General features: G+C 42.4%; 1 long non-coding RNA gene across 1 annotated transcript in view; it reads right to left on the minus strand.

Annotated features, from left to right (window-relative positions):
- Window positions 1–15,447, minus strand: part of LOC123520339 — a 49,783-nt gene extending 34,336 nt beyond the window's left edge. Inside the window, exons 1-2 of the long non-coding RNA XR_006679238.1 lie at window positions 15,314–15,447; window positions 15,022–15,075 (exon numbers count right to left, since the gene is read on the minus strand). This is a non-coding gene — a long non-coding RNA (uncharacterized LOC123520339). The remainder of the gene's footprint in view (window positions 1–15,021; window positions 15,076–15,313) is intronic.
- Between the last annotated feature and the right edge of the window lie 268 nt (window positions 15,448–15,715).

Here is a 15,715-nt window from a genome sequence, read left to right on the forward strand (position 1 = left end):
TTAGTGTGTGCTCATGTGAATGCGGATTTTCTTCTCCTTACTGGTTGTTTTCACTAAAAAAAAAAAAATAGATGCTTATAATTTGTAAATGTAACCCATAATTATTATTTGCTTTGTTTCCTCTTTATCTTTCTATTATGCTTTATGTTCAATTATGTTTCTTAGAATGTTAGTTTTTTTTTTTTCCTTTCAAAGTGACTCACTCATTCGACAACTGCATAATTTGAGTCTGAATCCACGATCTCTACTTTGATTACAAGGTACGACAAGTTTCGCAATCCTTTCTTTTTTATCTGTTAAATCTGATCTTTTCCTTTACAGTTTGTGTTGAGGTAAAATATCAAATAACCTTTCCAGTAATAACACGTTGAAGACAGAAAACACCTATTTGTTCTCTGCAGCCTCGAACATCACTCCGAATACGAAAAAAGAAAGCCTCACGTGTGTAACTTCTATCTCTAACAATGAAGGTGCTTTGTTAGAACTTGAGCCAACTCTCCATCAAATCAAAACATTACAGCAAAGGCACTAACAAAATTAATGATCTCCAATACTGCTGACATACAATTTGCGTCCAAACCTGTGACAATGCTGGTTTGAGAGTGTCGAGAGGAGAGGAGAAGGAAGCTGTGGACAATCTACCTGGTTGGAAATAAAATAAGAAATAAGAGAAGGTTAATGGATGCAGCGAGAGAAAACTTGTACAGCAACCCAAACGGGAGAGGGGGAGAGAGAGAGAGAGAGAGAGAGAGAGAGAGAGAGAGAGAGAGAGAGAGAGAGAGAGAGAGAGAGAGAGAGAGAGAGAGAGAGAGAGAGAGAGAGAGAGAGAGAGAGAGAGAGAGAGAGAGAGAGAGAGAGAGAGAGAGAGAGAATTACACCACGACTTTTCTTACACAGATGAAAACAAAACACCTCAATCAAAAGCGGCAAACACACACACACACACACACACACACACACACACACGATATCTGAACGAAGCCCTGACGCCACAACACTACCCCTCCTCCTTCATGCCCCTAATCAACCAGCACGCCAACCAGCCACCCACACACTGACGCTGGCAAGGCAAAGCAACACCGACAGACCGACCGAGCGACTAGCATGGTGTAGTGTGATATGTAATTCAATCCATTTATTTACGTAGCCTAGTTTCGCTGATCATTTACACTACCAGTTTCGATGTAAATTTGTGTGCGGGGTGAAACTGCGAGCGCTCATTACCTGTTGTGTATTGACGCGTGAATCAGGCGGATGAACCCGAGTGGTCGAATGTGAATCAGCGAGCTTTGTTTTATTTATTCCAGAGAGAGAGAGAGAGAGAGAGAGAGAGAGATGACGAGCCAGTGGTGGTGGTGGTGGTGGTGGTGGTTTGAGCTTATTCGAATTCAATGATAAGCGGATTCGGTTTTGTCCGGGTCCGGTGTACGTAGGCTTGTGTAGGAGAGGGGAAGGATGTATGAATATGAATGTGTGTGTGTGTGTGTGTGTGTGTGTGTGTGTGTGTGTGTGTGTGTGTGTGTGAGAGAGAGAGAGAGAGAGAGAGAGAGAGAGAGAGAGAGAGAGAGAGAGAGAGAGAGAGAGAGAGAGAGAGAGAGAGAGAGAGAGAGAGAGAGAGAGAGAGAGAGAGAGAGAGAGAGAGAGAGAGGTGAGGGGGGTGAGGGGGGTCTGTGGAAAGGAGAGCGTATGTGTAAAATGCATGTAACCCATCAAACTTAATAACACGCAAATAAATCCGCAAAAAATATGAAGTCACGAAAATAAAATAATGAATCACGGAAAGTCAAAGTAAAAGAACACTCAGTCAACATGCAAGCCACGAAACACTGACAAGGAACAAGCAACCCATGTACCTTAAAATTTTGCCTCAGCTTATCAGTATGGCCCATTCAAGTACATATTTTCAAAGAGTAAATAAAACTCAGTATCGTGCCGCGTTTCTGGTTTTTATTTGGCAATTTTATATGTCTTCAGAAACGTATGTGCGGGATTAGAATGGTAAAGACTTTGGCCATTAATCTTTTGACCTCCAAAGACCCTTCATAATGCAAATAAAATCGTCTTATCATACCCCAAAAATCATGGTAAAAATGCGTCTCAGTATTGAATGGGTTAAACACAAACAGTCTATCTATCTATCTGTCTGTCTGTCTCTGTCTCTGTCTCTCTCTCTCTCTCTCTCTCTCTCTCTCTCTCTCTCTCTCTCTCTCTCTCTCTCTCTCTCTCTCTCTCCATTTCTTTTCCCACAATCCCTCTCCCTTCCTGTCATCTACCTCAACGACCCTTGCCTTTCCTCTCTCTGCCGCCTCTCACTTCCTCCCTGCCCTCCCACACTCACTCTCTCTCCCCTCGTTCATCGTCCTTGCATACAAGTTCTTGCAACAACAACGGGCAAATTGCATCCCCCGTAGCGTGCACAGTTTAATATGCCCCGCCAACTTCCAGTATAGATCGTTGTCATCGAGGTTATGATACACAACAAGAGCAGAGAGAGGTTGGAGGAGAGGGAGGGAGAGGAAGAGGGAGATGGTTTCCTACGTTATGGTGGAAGGAACTGAGAGGGGTAAGGGAAGAGGGCAGAGGATAAAGGACGGTAAGGAAAGGGAGGTTTAAAGGGAGAAATGTGTTGTGATGGAGGAAGGTAGTTGTGGTTGTGGTGGTGGTGTGGGGAACACGATGGAGAGCAGGATATGGAGGAGGAAGATGGAGAGGTGGTACAGTAGGAAGGGGGAAGGGAGGAGACAGAGAATGACGAATAATGGAGGAAGAGGAAGGGGAAGGAGAAGAAGGGGAGTGAAACTTGAAAGGTGTGCAACGGGAAGAGAAGTTAGGGTGAAGGATAAGTGTAAGGAGAGAAGAGAAGTAGAGGAGATAAAGTAGAAAAGAAGAGGAGATGAAGTAGAGAAGGAGAGAAGGAGAGATATAGAGAAAATGAGCAAGACGAAGAGGTAGTAAGTGCAGCATAACAATATTCACGTTACACAAAGCCGTAATGAAAATAACAAATAAAAGGAAATATATGAGCATTATAATGAGCCTAGACACGAGACCACTTTACTGATACAAGGAACTTCTCAAGGCCAAGAAATGTAAATGATGACTATAATAATTTTGCTACTAACTTAACCTTTCTCCCTCTTTCATTTACTTCATACAAATGCCTTTCTTACCCTGCTCTCCTTCCTTCCTTCCTTCCTTCCTTCCACTGTAAATTGCTGCCACTCATTTCATCTTTCCTCACTCACCTCCTGATGTATGTCCTCATTATCCTGCCTTCCTTCTCCCCACCTCACCTCTCCTTCACTTACTTCCGGTTCACTCTCACTGTCACTCGCGCAGCCGAAGCATAGAAAAGCATTTACGGTTTTCATAACTATAACCAATTAACAAGCAAATTACGAAGCTAAACTGTGGATTACTCGGAAGTTGATAAAGCGATTGAATATATTCTTGTCTATATGTTCCTAGAAATTCTATAATTCAATAGAGTTGATAATTATAACGAGGAATACCAGACAAACAGAAGCGGAAAGACAAAGAGATAGAGACAGATATATACAGACAATCAGATCAAACAGAGAAAGACAGACGCAGATGCAGACAGGAGAAGGGACAGACAAAGAGACAGACTTGTTCAGAATATATCCAACTTTCCTCGCAACGCCTGGCAGTCTTCTCGTAGGTTGCCACTACCACGACTTTTTTAATTACTCACCAAGTTTTTCAATACGCGCGGGCGGGGATGGGCGGGCCCTTTTGCATGTATATTAACCGAGGCACCTTTGAGAGGCGCCCTGCCCACGGTACAAGAGAAGCACGAGGCTCAGATGAAAATACAGTTCAGTTTGTTTACACTCGGTGGCTGGACTATTTTTGCTTTGATCCATTTATTATTCATTTATTGGTTTATTTATGCGCTGTGTAGCTTTGTAAAGGTCACAAGGAATTAAGTTATTTGTGACACCTACAAGCGTGAGTGGCGCCTCGTGTTTAGAGTTTCGAAAGGATGCATGACGAAAGTGTGTGTGTGTGTGTGTGTGTGTGTGTGTGTGTGTGTGTGTGTGTGTGTACATTCTTGCTTGTTTACCAATTCACATACTCACATTTCCTTACCAATACAACACTATCAATACGCATTTCGCTTTATCCTCCTTCACGGTCAGAGAACAAAGCCTGTCTGGACATGTTTTGACCTTCTAATAAGCAAAGGGGTCAAGATCACCACTATCTTTCACCCTCATCACCCTGCTGTCCTCCCCTCCCCACGCCACGCTCCTCCCCTCCAGCATCAGAGGTGGAAGGGGATTCACCATTACGTATTCAGCAATCATGCAAGTCATTAATAACGCAGCAGTTGACAGGGACTTGGTCATTGCAGAGATGTCACTCGGCGCTAGAATGTTGCCGACACATCTTAATCAGTGGTGTTTTGTTGGCGCCAATTCCTACGACTGCACGTCAATTGCACATGACTAACTTTTCATTATTATCATCATTATCGTCGTTTATCGTGTTGTTCTTATCATTATTGTTGTTCGTGTTGTTGTCATTATTGCTGTTGTTGGTGATGGTGGCTTTGTTGTTGTTGTTGTTGTTGTTGTTGTTGTTGTTGTTCGTGGTGGTGGTGGTGGTGTTGTTGTTGTTGTTGTTGTTGTTGTTGTTGTTGTTGTTGTTGTTGTTGTTGGTGGTGGTGGTGGTGGTGGTGGTGGTAGTGGTGGTGGTAGTGGCGGTGGTGGTAGTGGCGGTGGTGGTGGTGGTGATAATGGTAGTGTTGTCGATAGTGATGATGATGATGATGTTATTGTCCAGCGCATTCTGTTCACATTATTACGCAACTGAAAAAAGAAAAAAACGAAAAAAAACTACATAATCGAATATGCAAAATTGAGCAAGTTTACTCTTAGCTCTCCATGTATCACAGATCACGCAGTCTCCACCAAACTTCCTGTCAGGGCGGAGGTTACGACGGCAAAGTTCGGAGCCACAACACTTTCCATGCATAGTTTACCTGCCCTCCTCGCCCACCGCTGGCCTTGCATCTTTCTCTCCCTCTCTTTCGCGCAGATTTCCCGCATTTTGCCCCGCCGTGACACACATTTTACCTCTTCTTACATGCACACCTTTCATTTTACTTTCATGCAATCTTGGTGTCAGCTCACCCTTGCCCTTCCTTTCCACACGTCCGATTCAAGCACTAATTGTCTTCCCTTCCCACTCAGTCACATCCTTTACTTTTGCCTCAGAACACCGTCACCCCATCAAATATTTTTCACCCCTGCCTCAGTTCACGTTTCTGTGGCGCACACTCCATCATTTTATTATATCATGCACTGGTAATTGCTGCCACCACTAGAAACATAAATTTATTCTCATTCATATTTATTCATTTATCTTCAGGTTATGTATTTATGTATTTATTCATTCATTTATGTATCTATTTAACTAATTTACTTCTGTGCTGACAAACGAGAGATAGAGAATATGTGAAGAGCAAGCCACAAAACAAAAAAAAGTTAATGAACGGTCTTTGGTGTACAACAAAGATAAAGGGTGTACTTCTTTCTAGTTTCCATACGTGAATTTGTATTTCATTCTCATATGTGCACCATCGACTGCTACTACTACTACTGCTTCTAGTACTATTATCCTTAAAATTCATTATTTTAATTGTGCTATCTCGAGTTCTAACAATAAAACTACTAATACAACGACTATTGACAGCGATAGTCGTAAATGTTTTCTTGTTAGATCTGGAACACTTTTTTAATATATTTTTACAGCATTACAGTCTTACAAAGCACGTATTTCAAAAGTGAGCATATATACCCTTCATTTACTCAACGAAATTGTATGTCCACTCCTCTCCTCTCCAATTCCCCTTAACATTTGGAGTAATGAAGCTTCTAATCAGCAGAGCTCCAATTATGCCGCTCACAACATATGACACGCACTGACTTTGCTGATAACGTAATTAGAAGACCATTGTCAATATACTCACAATTATAAAGCAATGGCAGAGGAAAGCCTTCCGACACACACACATACACACACACACACACACACACACACACACACACACACACACACACACACACACACACACACACACACACACACACACACACACACACACACACACACACACACACACACACACACACACACACACACACTATCTCTACAAAAAAAAAAAAATGGTAAGGAACTGGTTCTCTAACATGTAGAGTGGTTGATGAATGGAACGGACTCGGTAATCATGTTGTGGTGATGTGTCGATAAGGAGTTTTTGAAAGAAAATTAGACAAATTTATGGAAGGGGATGATCGAAGGAATAAGGCAGCTTTGCTCATAGAGGGACTGCCACGTGTAGGCATGACAGCCTCTTGCAGCTTCCCTCATTTTCCTATGTTCTCATATAAAAAGGAAGCTATTTTCAGTGTTAAGGGAGTAGCTTTAATTCAGAGAGGAGAGTTTAAGGTGAGATCCTATGCATTCATTTCACGAAGAAGTGTGTTTTCATAGTAGTTCGCCGCCTCGCTGACGTAGTATTTCACCCTCTCCCTCCCTGACCCACCAACCCTGCCCTGCCTCGCTCCCTCCCCTGGGCTTGATGTGTCTATGATGTCTGATCTATGAATAAATAAATGAATACATAAATACATACATTTACACACACATGTACATATAAATACACACACTTATATATACATATAGACTAATAGGTGGATTAATATTTTTGTTCCTCTTATTCCTATCAGTTATGAGAGAGAGAGAGAGAGAGAGAGAGAGAGAGAGAGAGAGAGAGAGAGAGAGAGAGAGAGAGAGAGAGAGAGAGAGAGAGAGAGAGAGAATGTCACTACTTCTTCCTAAAAACTGACTCGAGCCAGGAAGGATGATATATAAAGGTCCATATAAACAGACAGGCATAAAGGTACACATAGAAAATCACGCGAATACAGACAGCACTGTAGGAGGGTGTCTCCCCGCGGGGCGGCGCCATCAGTGGCTTGGCATAGACCCAACATTAGATTGCAGATCAATTCCCGAGAAGCCGAGAAATTGTTATTGTCAATATGAATGCAAAATTCCAAATGCTTGTGTATGACATGATGAGCATCGGTTTTAATTGAGAGGAAACAGATTAATACATTTCAGTGCCGGCGTGCCCAAGACAGTCGTGTGCTTTTTCGTATTATGGTTATTGATATGGACGATAAAATATTATTACATGATGGACGTTTAGCGGAACAAGCAACGCCATTCTTTCTATTTAATAGCGTGCAAAAATTTATGCTGAATTATTTTAATGTCAGGGTTATTATTTGATTTTTTTTTGTTCACTCATGCCGACAAAGCACCAGAAATAATGCTATCGTGTAAATGCTAACGTGCGTATCCAAACCTTGATAATACTCGTTTTAATTTTAATTTGCAATTCGAGACTCGTGTTTCCTGTCAGTGTCTGATGAACTAATTCTTTGCCATAGGCCTCGGGGACGAACTGTCTGCAATAAATCACCAAATTAGGCCTGGACACAGGAGGTGCAGTGCGGGCCTCAGGGGAATGAATTGTGGCTTTCAGAGGTCACATGAAACCCCCCTGTGCAATACGCTCGCCTGCTGGTAGTCAGTCAGGGCTCCTCAGTGCACTGGACTGGATTGACGCCAAGAAATCAATATAACGTGATTTCTTTTTGTGAGTACTAAATATTTCAAGAAAATTTACTGCCACTTGATACACGATTCCAGTAGTCAGACAGTATGCCATTACTATTCATGTTCTCGGGTTTCACGACTATAAATAAATTCAGATTACTTTGTTGAGACTTATCAAGAAGCTTAGTGTTTATATGCACCAACGCTGAAAACAAAAACAGACTAACCCAAACAAATAGTGCAGCGGTCAGCCAACAGTACTGGAGATAAGGTAGAATGTGGAGCAAGGGAAGCACAGCCCGGGGTCAGACCAGCAGGACAGCCCCGCTCTGCCTCACGAATACTGCGGAATTTAAGTTTAGACGAAAATGTTTAACCGTTCCAGCTTTTCCGTTTGGATTACCAACTATTTGCGTTAGAAAGTGTTAGTTGTATTCACATATTTACTCTTACAGCGGCAAAAAAAAAAAAAAAAAAAAAAGGAAAAAGTATACAAACACACGGACAGACAAACCAACACAGACTGACATAAAGAGTTCAGTTAGTAATATACATATCACATTTACCTCGATTAAGTTCAACCTTACTCAATACCGACACTTCTATTACAGAGGTAAAGAACTTAACGGACGTTGACGAGATTTTAAAGTCATCACAAAAATATAATTCGGTTCCTATGGACGAATGGAAAAATGCACAGCCACACTTGGCAATATTTCTACGCAGTTATATATTCCATTGTGCTCTTTTACGACCTCATTATTTACTGTTATGAGGAATGCCGGGCACCGTTCTCATGCGCTCACTCACCTAATTAACTCCATAATAGACACTCACTGTATTTCAAAATAGTTATATAATGAAATAAAACTATCTTATTTACGTAACCTGAGAGTACTTTGACGGGAACCAAGGCCCCAGAGAATTATTTTCGTGAATAATCACAAATAAACAAATACATAGTGTGTGTGTGTGTGTGTGTGTGTGTGTGTGTGTGTGTGTGTGTGTGTGTGTGTGTGTGTATATATATATATATATATATATATATATATATATATATATATATATATATATATATATATATATATATATATATATATATATATCGTGACAGTAAAATTTTTTAATACGAATAAAAATAACTTTTTTCTTTTTTACCACCAGACTCAAAACACACCAAAATTTATCCCATACACATTAATATGATGAAGGCACACGCCATGCACTCTGCTATGTTGACATTTTCCATGTTTCATGACAAATAAAAAAAAAAAAACAGTAATACCTCAGGCAAATGGGAAATAATGACACGTGCCGGGCCGTCTGTATGTCTGCCTGTCTGCCCCAGCCTACCTACGATAATTTTGCCTCTTTCTTCAGCCTGTTTCTTTGCCTTAGCCTGACTACCAGAATGGTTGCCTGGCTGCCTGACCCCAGACTGACTACCTCCCTGTTTCAGCCAGTCCATCCGCTTATTTCCTCTTCCCTGCTTTCTTCAGCCAGCCTGCCTACCTGCCTGCATGCTTGCCTCAGCCTGTCTACCTGTCTTTTTCCTGTTTCAACTTGCCTTCCTGCATGTCTATATCAGCCTGCCTGCTTGCCTGCTTGCCTGCCTCAGCCCGTCTGTATCTCAACCTTTCCTCTTTCCTCAGCCTGCGTATATACCTCATTCCTGCCTACCACAGAGCCATTAACACAGATAACTAGCCTCATCTTGCCCACCACACACTGACGTACCTCAGTCTATCCAACGCAGATGCAGGGCACCACACAGGCCGGCTCAGCATACCTACCACAAATCCCAATACTTAAACCTATTAAACCATATTATTGATCCCACTACATTCCAAATTGTTTTTATGTTCTGATGTACTTCAATACATTCTACAACCTTCCCTTACTAATCTCGCACCTTTCTCGTTTCATTCAAAGCTTCACCTCTTCATGCACGTTCATCGCATTGCATACTCTTAAGCTGAATTCATAAACCCTATACTGAATTTTGCAACAAGCTGACTCATCCACACCCAATACGAGCCACACCATTAACACACGTAAACAAACAGGATGGTCACATTACTCACAGGCACTAAACAGGACGGCGCTAACGAGCCTGAAATGAACTGTATATAAAGTGTGTGTGTGTGTGTGTGTGTGTGTGTGTGTGTGTGTGTGTGTGTGTGTGTGTGTGTGTGTGTGTGTAATTCACCAGGGTCGTCTGCTGGTCACCCAGCCAGTCTTCCCCATTACGGAGCGAGCTCAGAGCTTTCAGACCGATCTTCGGTTAGGACTGAGACCACAACACATTCCACACACCGGGAAAGCAAGGCCACAACCCCTCGAGTTACATCCCGTACCTATTTACTGCTAGGTAAACAGGGGCTACATATTAAGAGGCTTGCCCATTTGCCTCACCGCCCCGGGACTCGAACCCAGGCCCACTCGATTGTGAGTCGAGCGTGTTAACCACTACACTACGCGGTGTGTGTGTGTGTGTGTGTGTGTGTGTGTGTGTGTGTGTGTGTGTGTGTGTGTGTGTGTGTGTGTGTAATTCACCAGAGCCAGTCTTCCCCATTACGGAGCGAGCTCAGAGCTCATAGACCGATCTTTGGGTAGGACTGAGACCACAACACACTCCACACACCGGGAAAGCGAGGCCACAACCCCTCGAGTTACATCTCGTACCTATTTACTGCTAGGTGAACAGGGGCTATACATTAAGAGGCTTGCCCAGTTGGCTCGCCGCCCGGGACTCGAACCCGGGGCGGTGTGTGTGTGTGTGTGTGTGTGTGTGTGTGTGTGTGTGTGTGTGTGTGTGTGTGTGTGTGTGTGTGTGTGTGTGTGTGTGTGTGTGCGCGCGCGCTTTAAGATACCCTCTTACCCTCTTAATTTACTCCTTCTTTACCTGTCCTTTATCTATCAACAAATAACAAGAAAAAATTCACATTATAATATACCTGTAGGTTTGTTTATATGACGCACTATTTGACCTACTCCTTGAGTTACGAGTAAGTGGCGAGAACAAACACCGAGAGGCGACATAAACACCGGCCTCCTGCCCCGTGATGGAGAGGCGTCACAGCAGAGCAAAGAGCCCAGAGCCATAAGCGCCAATAACGGCCCGCTGATGAACGCCCCGCCCGCAATATGAAGGCCACACATTCATATTAACTAAATTGAACACCAAATTGAACAGAAGCCTCGTTGGAACTGATCGCACCTCATAACCAGTGTCGGACTCCATCGATTTGTCAGCAGCTACACAACTACGCGAGATGAATTGCAAAGTGGAATGCTTGATAAACCGAGAAGTTGATGCTATATTGTTATGATGTATACGAGTACGTGTTCCCGTGGAGTTCCAGAGTGGACGATTGCAAAATGTTTAATTGGTGAGCCAAGTGCATTAGTTGGTGATTCGATGCACAAATAAAGCTAAATAACACAAAAGTACTTGGGAAAATAGTTAGCCCGTCAGTCAATGTCTCTCTGTCTGTCTGTCTGTCTGTCTGTCTGTCTGTCTGTCTCTCTCTCTCTCTCTCTCTCTCTCTCTCTCTCTCTCTCTCTCTCTCTCTCTCTGCGTACGTGCGTGCTGCACCATGGACAATTTGTATCTTTTATTCTGCATCACTATTTGCAGCGAGAGGCGCAGTGTTATGACGGTCGTTCCTTTGTTTGCTTCCCATTACTTTCGCCTCATACAAAACACAAAGATAGGTAATAAACAAATGCAAAAAAAAAAAAAAAAAACTCAGAACACGTATAGAAAGAATGAAAACATACTCTAATGTATTTTTTTTTCAGAAGTAATGCATGCAGTAACTAGAACAAATAAAATCAAATAGTGCCAAAAGATAAAAAGAAAAAAAAAACTCTTTTACAACGTAAGGCAGAACACGAAAAAAAAAATGCATATTACAGCTAGAATTAATATTGCCTCGAGGGAGGGAGACGGCCAGGGCAGGCTCGGATGGCAGCAGCGAATGGGGAAGCATGAGTACCAGAAGTGAACAGTGCAAGGTGGCTGCGTGAGGGACGAGGAAGCAGTGGAAAGAGAAAAGATATAACACAAAATTCTGGGATGTTGTCAGTGGTGGAGGTGAGTTATAATTTTCAAATCCCATGAAACGAGGCAGTCCCAACACCGCGAAAATCATTACGTATACGGAGAGCAAAACTGGACCTCAATTTAATCTGACTTTTAAGCTCAAATGTACTAGAAAAGTGCATCTCTATTTAAATACGAACATCAATACTGACACTAACACCACAGTTACCATGAACACGAACACTCGTACTCTCTCACTAGCACTTACAAAACTCAATACCGCCTCTCTTCCTTCCCCGCTGCTGTGAGGCCGCCCAACGTGACATTATCTCCCGGAACGACAGCAGACTTGTAATACTCGATTCGAAACCAGAGGAACAAAATATTAAGTAAACAGAAATGTGTAGTGGTGATGTAAACAATAACTAGTAAAGCTGATTATGACCCTGTGTGTGTGTGTGTGTGTGTGTGTGTGTGTGCACGCTCAAATCTTCCTTCATTTATATTCCTCGTAGTCTTGGCCTGGCTCCGACACGCAACACACGCCGCGACTTTGTGTTCGAAAACTATCACCATAACAACCGATATCCGCTCCTTGTTTTTCTGGGATGTTTTCAAGCTTAGCATTACAATTTTAACCCCAACACGTAATGATTATGATGCATTAAATTACTTCACTGACCTTTACTCTAATTTACTTTGCTGAGAGGCTCCATAAAATATACACCACACACCCATTACCTAACCTTTGATCTGTATTCACCCTCCTCGTCACCGCGGCACACTCGGCTCCTCACAAAACTAGTGGCGGCAGTGGTGGTCTTCTGGCTGTTTGGTTCTTCGTCTAACAACTCGAAAAGGGAGTTTTTTCTACTTTTTCTATTACAAGTGGGTAGTAAGTACAAAGAGAGAGAGAGAGAGAGAGAGAGAGAGAGAGAGAGAGAGAGAGAGAGAGAGAGAGAGAGAGAGAGAGAGAGAGAGAGAGAGAGAGAGAGAGAGCACAATGACCAGGTATTTTGTAATATTAACCACCTCAACGACTAGTAATAGCATTCCATTACGCTCAAGACAATAACGACACGGCGGCAGCAACACGACCGGCGGGGATCGGGATGCTGAACGACCCTCCCGCTCCCTCCTCCTCTCTCCAACTCTCTTTCACCCCCTCCCCACCGTCACCCCCAGCACGCCACACGCCGGCAAGGTAATGATTGGCAACAAAAACACGAAACTGCACAACCCACCGAAGAGAATTTATGTACATGGAGTTTGCACACGCACAACTGAACTAAAGTGTATACTGCACTTTAATGAAAAGACGTATATCAACAGTATGTGGTGACTGCAAACCGCTAACCCCCACCACCACCCTAACGCCTAAACCACCGTGTGTGTCTATATAGCAGAACATGTACCACTACTTTCTTGTTATCGCTTCCAGTAACGGTTCCATCTCACTAACACTCGCCTAAATTTCTAGATGCTGTATCATGTAACCAAATAGGTTCAATATTAACATTCAATATTAACATTACATGCTTTTAAGTTATCATTCTTACTCCAGTTACGGTTCTATGTGGCTGGTGGTCACCCGAACCTCTAGACGATACGTTCCGTGACCAAATACCGAGCCGGGAACATTCATATTAACATTACGAGCATTAATTCACACATTTTTTTATTCCCTCGAGTCATGGAGCTGGTACCTGCGTGGTGAATACGTAACACCACAACATTACATTTCTCCAAACTGCATTTAAAGGACACAGTTCTGCAATAATAATTACTGGCAAAATATATCATTACTCACGATAAAAGTTTACCTGGCGAGTCTGGTCTCGTATTTCTCTCGCCCTCCACACGCCCACGGACTTGTAATAATAACTGGCAATAAAAACATGTAATACCGCACCGCCAGGGACAATGGAATACTCAATATCTATCCTGACAGTCCATTGCACGGGGACTCAGCCTCGGCTTTATCAACGAAGGAATGAGTGATGGCGGGACGCGACACTCGTACTCTAGTCCCGATGCTGTTTTCTTTGTCTCTCTAATGAACGCTAACAACAGTTTTCTTCTCTCCCGGAGCAAAATGTCAGTTGAGTTTTACATATTCTGCACAGTAGAAGATAAATGTGCATTATTTAAGTAGAGGTAAATGCTGAAGGAATAAATGGGGATGTGACTGTCTTATGCGCACTGTCAAAGTAATTTTATATTGTCTAATGTGTATTGCTAAGGGTAGTTTACCTTCTCTACTGGGTACTATCAAAATTGTACTATTCAGGCTCGCGCGCACACACACACACACACACACACACACACACACACACACACACACACACTACAGTGCAGTACGAATTATTTTCATTGTTTGCATGTGAACTCTTCCATCATTCGATATTTGTGTTTGTTGGAATAGGTATCAATTTGCAGACAAAACGCAATGATGGAAGAATGAATGATAACCACCAAGTCGATTAATCACGTGAATGAAACAAAGTTGTAAAGGCCGAGGGTATTTGTCACAACGCCACGCCACGCCTCTCTCTCTCTCTCTCTCTCTCTCTCTCTCTCTCTCTCTCTCTCTTTCTAAACAAACTACTCAATAATAGCAGTGACGAAAAAATCTGTACACAAGTACACGGCCGAGGCGACACGTGAGATCAGTGCAAGAAAGACTAGAGACGAAGCATCATTCTGCCCAATTACCGAACCACCGAACCACCAACTCCTTCCCTTCTCTCGTTACCTTCACAATCCGAGCCGAGCTACAAACAATCTCTAAACTCTTGCCGTGGAGTCCATACCCGTCTCTTGAGCCCTGAATGGATGGCCCTGAGACTTGTGACTTTACCTGTTAAGCCTGATTCTAGCTAACGAAGATATGAATTTATAAAGTCGTGATTGAATGTTTGAGAGAATGTTTCACTCACGTGTTCGGACAAAGCGACACTATGGAATGAATCACTTAATATTTCATGGCGTCTGTCTTTGTCATTAATATTACGAGTATTCATCTATATTATGTTGAGTTATCCATTTGACCAGGTTTATTCATTGATGGATAGACTGACTACAGATTCATGACACTAAATTAATGGGAGTAAAGGGATCTCAAGAAGCAAATAATTTAATCGCTTGTTTCCCCCTCCCGTTTTCTCTCTCAAAATCGTATGCACTACAGCACGTGATATTCCTTACTCTAGAATGATATTCAGCATTCATTCTCAGCATTAATAATATAAACAAACAGGCAATATGACATAATGATAGGACCATTTCAAGTACTAGAATAGGAATAGTTACTTTACCTAGTCTGCTGGCAACGGGATCCTGCCTGTTGACATCTTAACAGCGATGGTCGTCTGTTGATATCATTGAAAATATTAAGGAAGTATTTACAACGATGTACAAGATGCTGAAAAACGTAATCCGATGAAATATACATTACTGAAAACACTATTCCGAACCAGAAAAAAAATAACACCCCTTGCCACCCTTGGAGGAAGGTGGGCTAGCAGGCTGATCTGTGCAGCAGCCAGGCCTAATACAAATACTAATATCTTCCTTGCTTTACCTAAGAGTAGCACACTTTATACTCACGATGAATCCCTGTTATGTCAGAGTCACTGGCTGAAGTACAGGCAAGGATGACACCAGGATGACGAAAAACTGGACGATTCACAGACACTGGATTATCCGTCCTTAACACCGGCTGATGTGGGCTCTGGGCTGCGGGCTGCAGGGCAAGATACAAAGAAAACGGGAGTTGATTCTGATAAGGAGTATGTATATTGTTAGGTGTGACTATAACAAGACCGTATGAATGTGACTACTGAAACACACACACACACACACACACACACACACACACACACATATATATATATATATATATATATATATATATATATATATATATATATATATATATATATATATATATATATATATATATATATATATATATATGTGTGTGTGTGTGTGTGTGTGTGTGTGTCACAG

This window comes from Portunus trituberculatus, chromosome 46 (genome assembly GCF_017591435.1).
Source record: "Portunus trituberculatus isolate SZX2019 chromosome 46, ASM1759143v1, whole genome shotgun sequence".
Classification (NCBI taxonomy): domain Eukaryota; kingdom Metazoa; phylum Arthropoda; class Malacostraca; order Decapoda; family Portunidae; genus Portunus; species Portunus trituberculatus.